Below are 16,194 nucleotides of genomic sequence, written 5' to 3'. Positions count from 1 at the left end.
GCTAGCATGATTAGCATGAAGCTAGCATGATGTTAGCATGATTAGCATGAAGTTAGCATGATGCTAGCATGATTTGCATGAAGCTAGCATGATGCTAGCATGATTAGCATGAAGCTAGCATGATGCTAGCATGATTAGCATGAAGCTAGCTTGATGTTAGCATGATTAGCATGAAGCTAGCATGCTGCTAACATGATTAGCATGAAGCTAGCATGATGCTAGCATGATTAGCATGAAGCTAGCATGATGCTAGCATGATTAACATGAAGCTAGCATGATGCTAGCATGATTAGCATGAAGCTAGCATGATGCTAGCATGATTAACATGAAGCTAGCATGATGCTAGCATGATTAGCATGAAGCTAGCATGATGCTAGCATGATTAGCATGAAGCTAGCATGATGTTAGCATGATTAGCATGAAGCTAGCATGAAGTTAGCATGATTAGCATGAAGCTAGCATGAAGTTAGCATGATTAGCAGGAAGCTAGCATGATGTTAGCATGATTAGCATGAAGCTAGCATGATGTTAGCATGATTAGCATGAAGCTAGCATGATGCTAGCATGATTAGCATGAAGCTAGCTTGTTGCTAGCATGATTAGCATGAAGCTAGCATGATGCTAGCATGATTAGCATGAAGCTAGCTTGTTGCTAGCATGATTAGCATGAAGCTAGCATGATGCTAGCATGATTAGCATGAAGTTAGCATGATTAGCATGAAGCTAGCATGATGCTAGCATGATTAGCATGAAGCTAGCATGATGTTAGCATGATTAGCATGAAGTTAGCATGATGCTAGCATGATTTGCATGAAGCTAGCATGATGCTAGCATGATTAGCATGAAGCTAGCATGATGCTAGCATGATTAGCATGAAGCTAGCTTGATGTTAGCATGATTAGCATGAAGCTAGCATGCTGCTAGCATGATTAGCATGAAGCTAGCATGATGCTAGCATGATTAGCATGAAGCTAGCATGATGCTAGCATGATTAACATGAAGCTAGCATGATGCTAGCATGATTAGCATGAAGCTAGCATGATGCTAGCATGATTAGCATGAAGCTAGCATGATGTTAGCATGATTAGCATGAAGCTAGCATGAAGTTAGCATGATTAGCATGAAGCTAGCATGAAGTTAGCATGATTAGCAGGAAGCTAGCATGATGTTAGCATGATTAGCATGAAGCTATTATGAAGCTAGCATGATTAGCAGGAAGCTAGCATGATGTTAGCATGATTAGCAGGAAGCTAGCATGAAGCTAACATTTATTGCGTTGCTAGGGTACTAAGTTTGGTTGCTAGGGAGAAAATTGGCATCCCATAATGATCACCCTTCAAGCCACAAGTAAAACGGTCCAACCCCCGTGTCTCTACAATGTTCTGATGCGGAGATATAAGGCTTTGTTTATTCCGTTACTAGGGTACTAAGTTTGGTTGCTAGGGAGAAAATTGGCATCCCATAATGATCACACTTCAAGCCACAAGTAAAACGGTCCAACCCCCGTGTCTCTACAATGTTCTGATGCAGCGATATGAGGCTTTGTTATTCCGTTGCTAGGGTACTAAGTTTGGTTGCTAGGGAGAAAATTGGCATCCCATAATGATCACACTTCAAGCCACAAGTAAAATGGTCCAACCCCTGTGTCTCTATGATGTTCAGATCCAGAGATATAAGGCTTTGTTTATTATGTTGCTAGGGTCTTCATATTTTGTTGCTAGGGGCGTGGCTTAATACCTCAATAAGAATCCTAAGAGACTGATTGGATGCCTGAGTAAAATGAGCCCACCCCTATGTCTCTTTGACACTCTGGTGCAAAGATATCCATCTGGGCTTTTTATAATGGTAGTCTATGGGAGATGTTGCTAGGGTACCCAAAATTGTTGCTAGGGGCGTGGCTTAATAGCTCTGGGGTGATCCTAAGAGACTGATTGGATGCTTGAGTAAAATGAGCCCACCCCCATGTCTCTAAGACACTCTAAAGTGAAGATATACCATCTGGGACGCTTTTATTCCCTTTTATGGGCATGTTTCCTGCCCCATTATAAGTCAATGGGAAATTTTGGGGGCCTCTTACACCCCAGCAGTACAGCTTACACCCCATTGTGAGGTATGCTCTTACACAGCCTGTCAGCCTCCTTAAATGTGGTAAGCCAAAAGTTTCTACAAGTTTCTCACTCGCAGCTATGACCCGTCAAAGTTTGTCTCAATGTTAAGTCAATGGAAATTTTGGGGTGTTTCAGCGCCCCGTTTAGGAATTCGGAAGGTCCCATCAGTTAGAAAAGATATAGCAACTCGAGTCAGATCAGACCGAAGGTCTGTCCAAAGTTTGATGGCTGTAGCTTGAAAGCTCTAGGACGAGTTAGAGTTAGAAATTTTAGTCTCGGAAAAAGAATAATAACTAGATAGTAAAGTTTGAAGACAAACTTTATGTTGGCTTGAGAAAGCGTAGCCTGAATGTTTAAAACGGTTTGACATAAGTTTAGTTTAGTAGGCTATCTGGCTGTTAGTATGTTTAAGTATGAAGGTAGCATGATTTACCATGAAGCTAGCATGATGTTAGCATGATTAGCATGAAGCTAGCATGATGCTAGCATGATTAGCATGAAGCTAGCTTGTTGCTAGCATGATTAGCATGAAGCTAGCATGATTAGCATGAAGCTAGCATGATGCTAGCATGATTAGCATGAAGCTAGCATGATGCTAGCATGATTAGCATGAAGTTAGCATGATTAGCATGAAGCTAGCATGATGCTAGCATGATTAGCATGAAGCTAGCATGATGTTAGCATGAAGCTAGCATGATGCTAGCATGATTAGCATGAAGCTAGCTTGATGTTAGCATTATTAGCATGAAGCTAGCATGATTAGCATGAAGCTAGCATGATGCTAGCATGATTAGCATGAAGCTAGCATGATGCTAGCATGATTAGCATGAAGCTAGCATGATGCTAGCATGATTAACATGAAGCTAGCATGATGCTAGCATGATGCTAGCATGATTAGCATGAAGCTAGCATGATGCTAGCATGATTAGCATGAAGCTAGCATGATGTTAGCATGATTAGCATGAAGCTAGCATGAAGTTAGCATGATTAGCATGAAGCTAGCATGATGTTAGCATGATTAGCATGAAGCTAGCATGAAGCTAGCATGATTAGCAGGAAGCTAGCATGAAGCTAACATTTATTGCGTTGCTAGGGTACTAAGTTTGGTTGCTAGGGAGAAAATTGGCATCCCATAATGATCACCCTTCAAGCCACAAGTAAAACGGTCCAACCCCCGTGTCTCTACAATGTTCTGATGCGGAGATATAAGGCTTTGTTTATTCCGTTACTAGGGTACTAAGTTTGGTTGCTAGGGAGAAAATTGGCATCCCATAATGATCACACTTCAAGCCACAAGTAAAACGGTCCAACCCCCGTGTCTCTATGATGTTCTGAAGCGGAGATATAAGGCTTTGTTTATTCCGTTGCTAGGGTACTAAGTTTGGTTGCTAGGGAGAAAATTGGCATCCCATAATGATTACACTTCAAGCCACAAGTAAAACGGTCCAACCCCTGTGTCTCTACGATGTTCAGATCCAGAGATATAAGGCTTTGTTTATTATGTTGCTAGGGTCTTCATATTTTGTTGCTAGGGGCGTGGCTTAATACCTCAATAAGAATCCTAAGAGACTGATTGGATGCCTGAGTAAAATGAGCCCACCCCTATGTCTCTATGACACTCTGGTGCAAAGATATCCATCTGGGCTTTTTATAATGGTAGTCTATGGGAGATGTTGCTAGGGTACCCAAAATTGTTGCTAGGGGCGTGGCTTAATAGCTCTGGGGTGATCCTAAGAGACTGATTGGATGCTTGAGTAAAATGAGCCCACCCCCATGTCTCTAAGACACTCTAAAGTGAAGATATTCCATCTGGGACGCTTTTATTCCCTTTTATGGGCATGTTTCCTGCCCCATTATAAGTCAATGGGAAATTTTGGGGGCCTCTTACACCCCAGCAGTACAGCTTACACCCCATTGTGAGGTATGTTCTTACACAGCCTGTCAGCCTCCTTAAATGTGGTAAGCCAAAAGTTTCTACAAGTTTCTCACTCGCAGCTATGACCCGTCAAAGTTTGTCTCAATGTTAAGTCAATGGAAATTTTGGGGTGTTTCAGCGCCGAGTTAGAGTTAGAAATTTTAGTCTCGGAAAAAGAATAATAATAATAAGTTTAAGTGCAACAACAGTATGTTGGCTTTCTCAAGCCAACATAACTAGATGAGGTTAAAGTTTGTGAACAAACTTTATGTTGGCTTGAGAAAGCCTAGTCTGAGAGTAATAGATGGAGCTGCAGTTGGGGCAGTTAAGTTAGTTGGGGCAGATGGGTTAGTTGGAGCAGAATTGGGCAGTTGGGGCAGATGGGGCATTTGTGGCATTTAGGGTAGTTGGGACATTTGGGGCAGAATTGGTTAATTGGGGCAGACGGGGCACTTGGGGCAGATGGGGCATTTAGGGCAAATGGGGCATTTAGAGCAGTTGGGGCATTTAGGGCAGTTGGGGCAGAATGGGGCAGATGAGGCAGTGGGGTATTTGAGGCATTTAGGGCAGTTGGGGCATTTAGGGCAGTTTGGGGCAGATGGGGCATTTGGGGCAGATGGGGCATTTAGGGCAGATGGGGTATTTAGGGCAGTTGGGGCAGAATGGGGCAGATGAGGCATTTAGGGCAGAATTGGGTAGTTGGGGCATTTGGGGCAGATGGGGCATTTAGGGCAGTTGGGGCAAAATTGGGTGTTTGGGGCAGATGGGGCATTTAGGGCAGATGGGGCATTTAGGGCAGATGGGGCATTTGGGGCAGATGGGGCATTTAGGGCAGATGGGGTATTTAGGGCAGTTGGGGCAGAATGGGCCAGTTGGGGCAGATGAGGCATTTGGGGCAGAATTGGGTAGTTGGGGCATTTGCGGCAGAATTGGGTAGTTGGGGCATTTGGGGCAGATGGGGCATTTAGGGCAGTTGGGGCAGAATTGGGTGTTTGGGGCAGATGGGGCATTTAGGGCAGATGGGGCATTTAGGGCAGATGGGGCATTTGGGGCAGATGGGGCATTTAGGGCAGATGGGGCATTTGGGGCAGATGGGGCATTTAGGGCAGATGGGGTATTTAGGGCAGTTGGGGCAGATGAGACATTTGGGGCAGAATTGGGTAGTTGGGGCATTTGGGGCAGAATTGGGTAGTTGGGGCAGATGGGGCATTTAGGGCAGTTGGGGCAGAATTGGGTGTTTGGGGCAGATGGGGCATTTAGGGCAGACGGGGCATTTAGGGCAGATGGGGCATTTAGGGCAGATGGGGTATTTAGGGCAGATGGGGCAGAATGGGGCAGTTGGGGCAGATGAGGCATTTGGGGCAGAATTGGGTAGTTGGGGCATTTGGGGCAGAATTGGGTAGTTGGGGCATTTGGGGCAGAATTGGCCAGTTGGGGCAAAATGGGGCGGTTGGGGCATTTGGGGCAGATGAGGCATTTGGGGCAGATGGGGCATTTAGGGCAGTTGGGACATTTATGTGTGTGTTTGTGTGAGTATGATTGGGTGTGTAATATTGTGTTTGTGTGTGTAATTTTGTGGTTGTGTGTCTGTGTTTGTGTAGTTGTGGGTTGTGTGTGTGTGTGTGTGTGTGTGTGTGTGTGTGTGTGTGTGTGTGTGTGTGTGTGTGTGTGTGTGTGTGTGTGAGCGTGTGTGAGCGTGTGTGAGTCTGTGTTTTTGTGACAGTATGTTATATATAATTTTGTGTTTGTAATTGTGTGTCTGTGTGTAGTTGTGTGTCTGTGTGTAGTTGTGTGTCTGTGTGTAGTTGTGTGTGGTTGTGTGTCTGTGTGGTTGTGTGTGTGTGTGTGTGGGTGGGTAGTTGTGTTTGTTTGTGCTATTGAGTGAGTTTTGTGAGACAGAGATAGACTGAGAGAGGTTGAGAGATGATGTAATGTATTTGTATGAATGAGAGTTGACAGTTAGAATTTGAAAATAAACACTCAGCCTAAACATTCTATGAATGTAAGTCTATGGGACTTTTTTGGGATGTTTGATCGGACGGTTTAGGAGAACCGTAATTCTGATCCCTTAGAAAAGATATAGCACACCTCCTCAGACCAGACTGAAGGTCTGTGCAAAGTTTGGTGTCTGTAGCTTAAAAGCTCTAGGAGGAGTTAGAGTTAGAAATTTTAGTCTCAGAAGAAAAAGAAGAATAATAATAACTAGATATTAAAGTTTGAAGACAAACTTTATGTTGGCTTGAAAAAGCGTAGCCTGAACGTTTAAAACGGATTGACAGAAGTTTAGTTTAGTAGGCTATCTGGCAGTTAGTATGTTTAAGTATGAAGCTAACATGATTAGCATGAAGCTAGCATGAAGCTAACATGATTAGCATGAAGCTAGCATGATGCTAGCATGATTAGCATGATGTTAGCATGATTAGCATGAAGTTAGCATGATGCTAGCATGATTAGCATGAAGCTAGCATGAAGCTAGCATGATTAGCATGAAGCTAGCATGAAGCTAGCATGATGCTAGCATGATTAGCATGAAGCTAGCATGATGCTAGCATGATTAGCATGTAGCTAGCATGATGCTAGCATGATTAGCATGTAGCTAGCATGATGTTAGCATGATTAGTATGTAGCTAGCATGAAGCTAGCATGATGTTAGCATGATTAGCATGAAGCTAGCATGATGCTAGCATGATTAGCATGAAGCTAGCATGATTAGCATGTAGCTAGCATGATGCTAACATGATTAGCATGTAGCTAGCATGAAGCTAGCATGATGCTAGCATGATTAGCATGAAGCTAGCATGATGCTAGCATGAAGCTAGCATGATGCTAGCATGATTAGCATGAAGCTAGCATGATGCTAGCATGATTAGCATGAAGCTAGCATGATGCTAGCATGATTAGCATGAAGCTAGCATGATGCTAGCATGATTAGCATGTAGCTAGCATGAAGCTAGCATGATGCTAGCATGATTAGCATGAAGCTAGCATGATGCTAGCATGATTAGCATGAAGCTAGCATGATTAGCATGAAGCTAGCATGATTAGCATGAAGCTAGCATGATGTTAGCATGATTAGCATGTAGCTAGCATGATGCTAGCATGAAGCTGGCATGATGCTAACATGATTAGCATGAAGCTAGCATGATGCTAGCATGATTAGCATGAAACTAGCATGATTCTAGCATGATTAGCATGAAGCTAGCATGATGCTAGCATGATTAGCATGAAGCTAGCATGAAACTAGCAAGATTAGCATGAAGCTAGCATGAAGCTAGCACGAGGCTTGCATGATTAACATGAAGTTAGCATGAGAATAGCATGATTAGCATGAAGCTAGCATGATTTAACGTGAAGCTAGCATGATTAGCATGATGCTAGCATGATTAGCATTAAGCTAGCACTATTTAGCGTGCAGCTAACAAGATTTAACATGAAGTTAGCATGATTTAGCATGAAGTTAGCAAGATTTATTATGAAATTAGCATAAAGCTAGCATGAAACTAGCATGAAGCTAGTATGACTTAGCATGGAGCTAGCATGAAGCTAACATGACCCAAAGACCCAACCCCCATGTCTCTAAGATGTTCAGATCCAGAGATATAAGGCTTTGTTTATTATGTTGCTAGGGTGCTCAAATTGGTTGCTAGGGGCGTGGTTTAATACCTCAGTAGGAATCCTAAGAGACTGATTGGATGCCTGAGTAAAATGAGCCCACCCCTATGTCTCTATGACACTCTGGTGTAAAGATATCCATCTGGGCTTTTTATAATGGTAGTCTATGGGAGATGTTGCTAGGGTACCCAAAATTGTTGCTAGGGGCGTGGCTAAATAGCTTTGGGGCGATCCTAAGAGACTGATTGGATGACTGAGTAAAATGAGCCCACCCCCATGTCTCTACGACACTCTAAAGTAAAGATATTCCATCTGGGACGCTTTTATTCCCTTATATGGGCATGTTTCCTGCCCCATTATAAGTCAATGGGAAATTTTGGGGGCCTCTTACACCCCAGGGGTATAGCTTACACCCCATTGTGATGTATGTTCTTACAGAGCCTGTCAGTCACCTTAAATGTGGTAAGCCACAAGTTTCTACAAGTTTCTCACTCACAGCTATGACCCGTCAAAGTTTGTCTCAATGTTAAGTCAATGGAAATTTTGGGGTGTTCGAGCCCCCCGTTTAGGAATTCGGAAGGTCCCATCAGTTAGAAAAGATATAGCACACTAAGTCAGACCAGTCTGAAGGTCCTTGCAAAATTTGGTGCATGTAGCTTGAAAGCTCTAGGACGAGTTAGTGTTTAAAATTTAGTCTCAGAAGAAAGCGGAATAATAATAATAATAAGTTTAATAGCAATAACAATATGTTGGCTTTTTCAAGCCAACATAATAACTAGATAGTAAAGTTTGAAGACAAACTTTATGTTGGCTTGAGAAAGCGTAGCCTGAACGTTTAAAACGGTTTGACATAAGTTTAGTTTAGTAGGCTATCTGGCTGTTAGTATGTTTAAGTATGAAGGTAGCATGATTTACCATGAAGCTAGCATGATGTTAGCATGATTAGCATGAAGCTAGCATGATGCTAGCATGATTAGAATGAAGCTAGCTTGATGCTAGCATGATTAGCATGAAGCTAGCATGATAAGCATGAAGCTAGCATGATGCTAGCATGATTAGCATGAAGCTAGCATGATGCTAGCATGATTAGCATGAAGCTAGCATGATTAGCATGAAGCTAGTATGATGCTAACATGATGTTAGCATGATTAGCATGAAGCTAGCATGATGCTAGCATGATTAGCATGAAGCTAGCATGATGCTAGCATGATTAGCATGAAGCTAGCATGATGCTAGCATGATTAGCATGAAGCTAGCATGATGCTAGCATGATTAGCATGAAGCTAGCATGATGCTAGCATGATTAGCATGAAGCTAGCATGATGCTAGCATGATTAGCATGAAGCTAGCATGATGCTAGCATGATTAGCATGAAGCTAGCATGATGCTAGCATGATTTGCATGAAGCTAGCATGATGCTAGCATGATTAGCATGAAGCTAGCATGATGCTAGCATGATTAGCATGAAGCTAGCATGATGCTAGCATGATTAGCATGAAGCTAGCATGATGCTAGCATGATTAGCATGAAGCTAGCATGATGCTAGCATGATTAGCATGAAGCTAGTATGATGCTAACATGATGTTAGCATGATTAGCATGAAGCTAGCATGATGCTAGCATGATTAGCATGAAGCTAGCATGATGCTAGCATGATTAGCATGAAGCTAGCATGATGCTAGCATGATTAGCATGAAGCTAGCATGATGCTAGCATGATTAGCATGAAGCTAGCATGATGCTAACATGATTAGCATGAAGCTAGCATGATGCTAACATGATTAGCATGAAGCTAGCATGATGCTAGCATGATTTGCATGAAGCTAGCATGATGCTAGCATGATTAGCATGAAGCTAGCATGATGCTAGCATGATTAGCATGAAGCTAGCATGATGCTAGCATGATTAGCATGAAGCTAGCATGATGCTAGCATGATTAGCATGAAGCTAGCATGATGCTAGCATGATTAGCATGAAGCTAGCATGAAGCTAGCATGGTTAGCATGAAGTTAGCATGAAGCTAGCATGATGCTAGTATGATTAGCATGAAGCTAGCATGATGCTAGCATGATTAGCATGAAGCTAACATGATGTTAGCATGATTAGCATGAAGCTAGCATGAAGTTAGCATGATTAGCATGAAGCTAGCATGAAGTTAGCATGATTAGCATGAAGCTAGCATGATGTTAGCATGATTAGCATGAAGCTAGCATGAAGCTAACATTTATTGCGTTGCTAGGGTACTAAGTTTGGTTGCTAGGGAGAAAATTGGCATCCCATAATGATCACCCTTCAAGCCACAAGTTAAACGGTCCAACCCCCGTGTCTCTACAATGTTCTGATGCGGAGATATAAGGCTTTGTTTATTCCGTTGCTAGGGTACTAAGTTTGGTTGCTAGGGAGAAAATTGGCATCCCATAATGATCACACTTCAAGCCACAAGTAAAACGGTCCAACCCCCGTGTCTCTATGATGTTCTGAAGCGGAGATATAAGGCTTTGTTTATTCCGTTGCTAGGGTACTAAGTTTGGTTGCTAGGGAAAAAATTGGCATCCCATAATGATTACACTTCAAGCCACAAGAAAAACGGTCCAACCCCTGTGTCTCTACGATGTTCAGATCCAGAGATATAAGGCTTTGTTTATTATGTTGCTAGGGTCTTCATATTTTGTTGCTAGGGGCGTGGCTTAATACCTCAATAAGAATCCTAAGAGACTGATTGGATGCCTGAGTAAAATGAGCCCACCCCTATGTCTCTATGACACTCTGGTGCAAAGATATCCATCTGGGCTTTTTATAATGGTAGTCTATGGGAGATGTTGCTAGGGTACCCAAAATTGTTGCTAGGGGCGTGGCTTAATATCTCTGGGGTGATCCTAAGAGACTGATTGGATGCTTGAGTAAAATGAGCCCACCCCCATGTCTCTAAGACACTCTAAAGTGAAGATATTCCATCTGGGACGCTTTTTTTCCCTTTTATGGGCATGTTTCCTGCCCCTTTATAAGTCAATGGGAAAATTTGGGGGCCTCTTACACCCCAGGGGTACAGCTTACACCCCATTGTGAGGTATGTTCTTACACAGCCTGTCAGCCTCCTTAAATGTGGTAAGCCAAAAGTTTCTACAAGTTTCTCACTCGCAGCCATGACCCGTCAAAGTTTGTCTCAATGTTAAGTCAATGGAAATTTTGGGGTGTTTCAGCGCCCCGTTTAGGAATTCGGAAGGTCCCATCAGTTAGAAAAGATATAGCACACCTCGTCAGATCAGACCGAAAGTCTGTCCAAAGTTTGATGGCTGTAGCTTGAAAGCTCTAGGACGAGTTAGAGTTAGAAATTTTAGTCTCAGAAGAAAAAGAATAATAATAATAACTAGATAGTAAAGTTTGAAGACAAACTTTATGTTGGCTTGAGAAAGCGTAGCCTGAACGTTTAAAACGGTTTGACATAAGTTTAGTTTAGTAGGCTATCTGGCTGTTAGTATGTTTAAGTATGAAGGTAGCATGATTTACCATGAAGCTAGCATGATGTTAGCATGATTAGCATGAAGCTAGCATGATGCTAGCATGATTAGCATGAAGCTAGCATGATGCTAGCATGATTAGCATGAAGTTAGCATGATTAGCATGAAGCTAGCATGATTAGCATGAAGTTAGCATGATTAACATGAAGCTAGCATGATGCTAGCATGATTAGCATGAAGCTAGCATGATGCTAGCATGATTAGCATGAAGCTAACATGATGCTAGCATGATTAGCATGAAGCTAGCATGATGTTAGCATGATTAGCATGAAGCTAACATGATGCTAGCATGATTAGCATGAAGCTAGCATGATGCTAGCATGATTAGCATGAAGCTAGCATGATGCTAGCATGATTAGCATGAAGCTAGCATGATGCTAGCATGATTAGCATGAAGCTAGCATGAAGCTAGCATGATTAGCATGAAGTTAGCATGAAGCTAGCATGATGCTAGCATGATTAGCATGATGCTAGCATGATTAGCATGAAGCTAGCATGATGTTAGCATGATTAGCATGAAGCTAGCATGAAGTTAGCATGATTAGCATGAAGCTAGCATGAAGTTAGCATGATTAGCATGAAGCTAGCATGATTAGCATGAAGCTAGCATGAAGCTAGCATGATTAGCAGGAAGCTAGCATGAAGCTAACATGTATTGCGTTGCTAGGGTAGTAAGTTTGGTTGCTAGGGAGAAAATTGGCATCCCATAATGATCACCCTTCAAGCCACAAGTAAAACGGTCCAACCCCCGTGTCTCTACAATGTTCTGATGCGGAGATATAAGGCTTTGTTTATTCCGTTACTAGGGTACTAAGTTTGGTTGCTAGGGAGAAAATTGGCATCCCATAATGATCACACTTCAAGCCACAAGTAAAACGGTCCAACCCCAGTGTCTCTACAATTTTCTGATGCAGAGATATGAGGCTTTGTTTATTCCGTTGCTAGGGTACTAAGTTTGGTTGCTAGGGAGAAAATTGGCATCCCATAATGATTACACTTCAAGCCACAAGTAAAACGGTCCAACCCCTGTGTCTCTACGATGTTCAAATCCAGAGATATAAGGCTTTGTTTATTATGTTGCTAGGGTCTTCATTTTCTGTTGCTAGGGGCGTGGCTTAATACCTCAATAAGAATCCTAAGAGACTGATTGGATGCCTGAGTAAAATGAGCCCACCCCTATGTCTCTATGACACTCTGGTGCAAAGATATCCATCTGGGCTTTTTATAATGGTAGTCTATGGGAGATGTTGCTAGGGTACCCAAAATTGTTGCTAGGGGCGTGGCTTAATAGCTCTGGGGTGATCCTAAGAGACTGATTGGATGCTTGAGTAAAATGAGCCCACCCCCATGTCTCTAAGACACTCTAAAGTGAAGATATTCCATCTGGGACGCTTTTATTCCCTTTTATGGGCATGTTTCCTGCCCCATTATAAGTCAATGGGAAATTTTGGGGGCCTCTTACACCCCAGGGGTACAGCTTACACCCCATTGTGAGGTATGTTCTTACACAGCCTGTCAGCCTCCTTAAATGTGGTAAGCCACAAGTTTCTACAAGTTTCTCACTCGCAGCTATGACCCGTCAAAGTTTGTCTCAATGTTAAGTCAATGGAAATTTTGGGGTGTTTCAGCGCCCCGTTTAGGAATTCGGAAGGTCCCATCAGTTAGAAAAGATATAGCACACCTCGTCAGATCAGACCGAAAGTCTGTCCAAAGTTTGATGGCTGTAGCTTGAAAGCTCTAGGACGAGTTAGAGTTAGAAATTTTAGTCTCAGAAGAAAAAGAATAATAATAATAATAAGTTTAAGTGCAACAACAGTATGTTGGCTTTCTCAAGCCAACATAATAATAATAATAATAATAAGTTTAAGTGCAACAACAGTATGTTGGCTTTCTCAAGCCAACATAATAAGTTTAAGTGCAACAACAGTATGTTGGCTTTCTCAAGCCAACATAATAACTAGATAGGTACATTTCCTGAAGAAAATGTGAAGTGGTGCTTGCCGTGGCAAAATTCTGGGGACCATATATGATTATACTCCGAGCCAAAAGTAAAACGATCCAACTCTCGTGTCTCTACGATGTTCTGATGCGGCGATATAAGGCTTTGTTTATGCGGTTGCTAGGGTACTGTATTTGGTTGCTAGGGAAAAAAATGGCATCCACTAGTGATTACCCTCAGAGTCACGAGTCAAACGGTCCAACCCCCATGTCTCTACGATGTTCTGATGCGGAGATATAAGGCTTTGTTTACTCTGTTGCTAGGGTACTGTATTTGGTTGCTAGGGAAAAAAATTGCATCCACTAGTGATTACCCTCCGAGTCATGAGTCAAACGCTCCAACCCCCGTGTCTCTACGATGTTCTGATGCGGAGATATAAGGCTTTGTTTACTCTGTTGCTAGGGTACTGTATTTGGTTGCTAGGGAAAAAAATGGCATCCACTAGTGATTACCCTCCGAGTCACGAGTCAAACGGTCCAAACCCCATGTCTCTACGATGTTCTGATGCGGAGATATAAGGCTTTGTTTAATCTGTTGCTAGGGTACTGTATTTGGTTGCTAGGGAAAAAAATGGCATCCACTAGTGATTACCCTCCGAGTCATGAGTCAAACGGTCCAACCCCCATGTCTCTACGATGTTCTGATGTGGAGATATAAGGCTTTGTTTACTCTGTTGCTAGGGTACTGTATTTGGTTGCTAGGGGCGTGGCTTGGGAGTGGCCAATGATGTGCCCAGTGATTACACTCCGAGTCACAAGTAAAACGGTCCAACCCCCGTGTCTCTACGATGTTCTGATGCGGAGATATAAGGCTTTGTTTACTCTGTTGCTAGGGTACTGTATTTGGTTGCTAGGGGCGTGGCTTGGGAGTGGCCAATTATGTGCCCAGTGATTACACTCCGAGTCACAAGTAAAACGGTCCAACCCCCGTGTCTCTACGATGTTCTGATGCGGAGATATAAGGCTTTGTTTACTCTGTTGCTAGGGTACTGTATTTGGTTGCTAGGGGCGTGGCTTGGGAGTGGCCAATGATGTGCCCAGTGATTACACTCCGAGTCACAAGTAAAACGGTCCAAACCCCGTGTCTCTACGATGTTCTGATGCGGAGATATAAGGCTTTGTTTATTCGGTTGCTAGGGTGCTCAAATTTGGTTGCTAGGGGCGTGGCTTGGGAGTGGCCAATGATGTGCCCAATTGTTACACCCCTAGTCACAAGTAAAACAGTCCAACCCCCGTGTCTCTACGATGTTCTGATGCCGAGATATAACTGTTTGTATTTTATGTTGCTAGGGTGCTCAAAAGTGGTTGCTAGGGGCGTGGCTTAGTAAGTCTGTAAGGATCCTGAGAGACTGATTGGATGCCTGAGTAAAATGAGCCCACCCCCATGTCTCTATGACACTGTGGTGCAAAGATATCCATCCGGGCATTTTATAATGGCAGTCTATGGTATAGGTTGCTAGGGTGCCCAAAATGGTTGCTATGGTAACCTTACACCCCATTGTGGGGAACGTCCTGACAGAGTCTAGCACCCTCTTCAAATTTAGTAACCCACATGTTTCTATGAAATCCTGGTTCGGACCTATGACCCGTCAAAATTTTTGCAATGGTAAGTCTATGGGATTTTGCCCCATTGACTTTTCATTGGGGCACTTTTGGGCACCTCTTACACCCCAGGGGTACAACTTACACCCCATTGTGATCCATGTTCTTACAGAGCCTACCACCCTCTTCAAATGTTGTAACCCACATGTTTCTACAAAATCCTCGAGCGGAGCTATGACTCGTCAAAGTTGGGCGCAATGTTAAGTCAATGGGATTTTTTGGGTGGTTTTTCGCCCCCCTTTCGGAAATCCTGCACCCGATCGCTTATAAAAGTCATAGCACACCTCTCCTCAATAAGCCGGTCGATTTGAGCCCTAATTTATGGGTCTACGACAAAGCGTGCGGGACAAGTTACGCGCCGAAAAAGTGTCCAGAAAAAGAAGAATAATAATAATAACTAGATAGGTACATTTCCTGAAGAAAATGTGAAGTGGTGCTTGCCGTGGCAAATTTTGGGGGACAATATATGATTATACTCTAAGCCACAAGTAAAACGATCCAACCGCCATGTCTCTATGATGTTCTGATGCGGAGATATAAGGCTTTGTTTATTCTGTTGCTAGGGTACTGTGTTTGGTTGCTAGGGAGAAAATTGGCATCCCATAATGATCATACTCCAAGCCACAAGTAAAACGGTCCAACCCCCGTGTCTCTACGTTGTTCTGATGCGGAGATATAAAGCTTTGTTTATTCCGTTGCTAGGGTACTAAGTTTGGTTGCTAGGGAGAAAATTGGCATCCCATAATGATCATACTCCAAGCCACAAGTAAAACGGTCCAACCCCCGTGTCTCTACGATGTTCTGATGCGGAGATATAAGGCTTTGTTTATTTGGTTGCTAGGGTACTGTATTTGGTTGCTAGGGAGAAAATTGGCATCCCATAATGATCATACTCCAAGCCACAAGTAAAACGGTCCAACCCCCCGTGTCTCTACGATGTTCTGATGCGGAGATATAAGGCTTTGTTTATTCGGTTGCTAGGGTACTAAGTTTGGTTGCTAGGGAGAAAATTGGCATCCCATAATGATCATACTCCAAGCCACAAGTAAAACGGTCCAACCCCTGTGTCTCTACGTTGTTCTGATACGGAGATATAAGGCTTTGTTTATTCCGTTGCTAGGATAATAAGTTTGGTTGCTAGGGGCGTGGCTTAATACCTCTTGGCATCCACTAATGATTACCCTCCAAGTCACGAGTCAAACGGTCCAACCCCAGCCTCTCTACGATGTTCTGATGCCGAGATATAAGGCTTTGTTTGTTCTGTTGCTAGGGTGTTCATATTTGGTTGCTAGGGGCGTGGCTTAATACCTCTTGGCATGCACTAGTGATTACCCTCCAAGTCACGAGTCAAACGGTCCAACCCCCGCGTCTCTACGATGTTCTAATGCGGAGATATAAGGCTTTGTTTATTCGGTTGCTAGGGTGCTCAAATTTGGTTGCTAT

Source organism: Paramisgurnus dabryanus, chromosome 8 (genome assembly GCF_030506205.2).
Source record: "Paramisgurnus dabryanus chromosome 8, PD_genome_1.1, whole genome shotgun sequence".
Classification (NCBI taxonomy): domain Eukaryota; kingdom Metazoa; phylum Chordata; class Actinopteri; order Cypriniformes; family Cobitidae; genus Paramisgurnus; species Paramisgurnus dabryanus.
The sequence above is the reverse complement of the archived record's forward strand: the minus strand, read 5'-3'. Positions refer to the sequence as shown.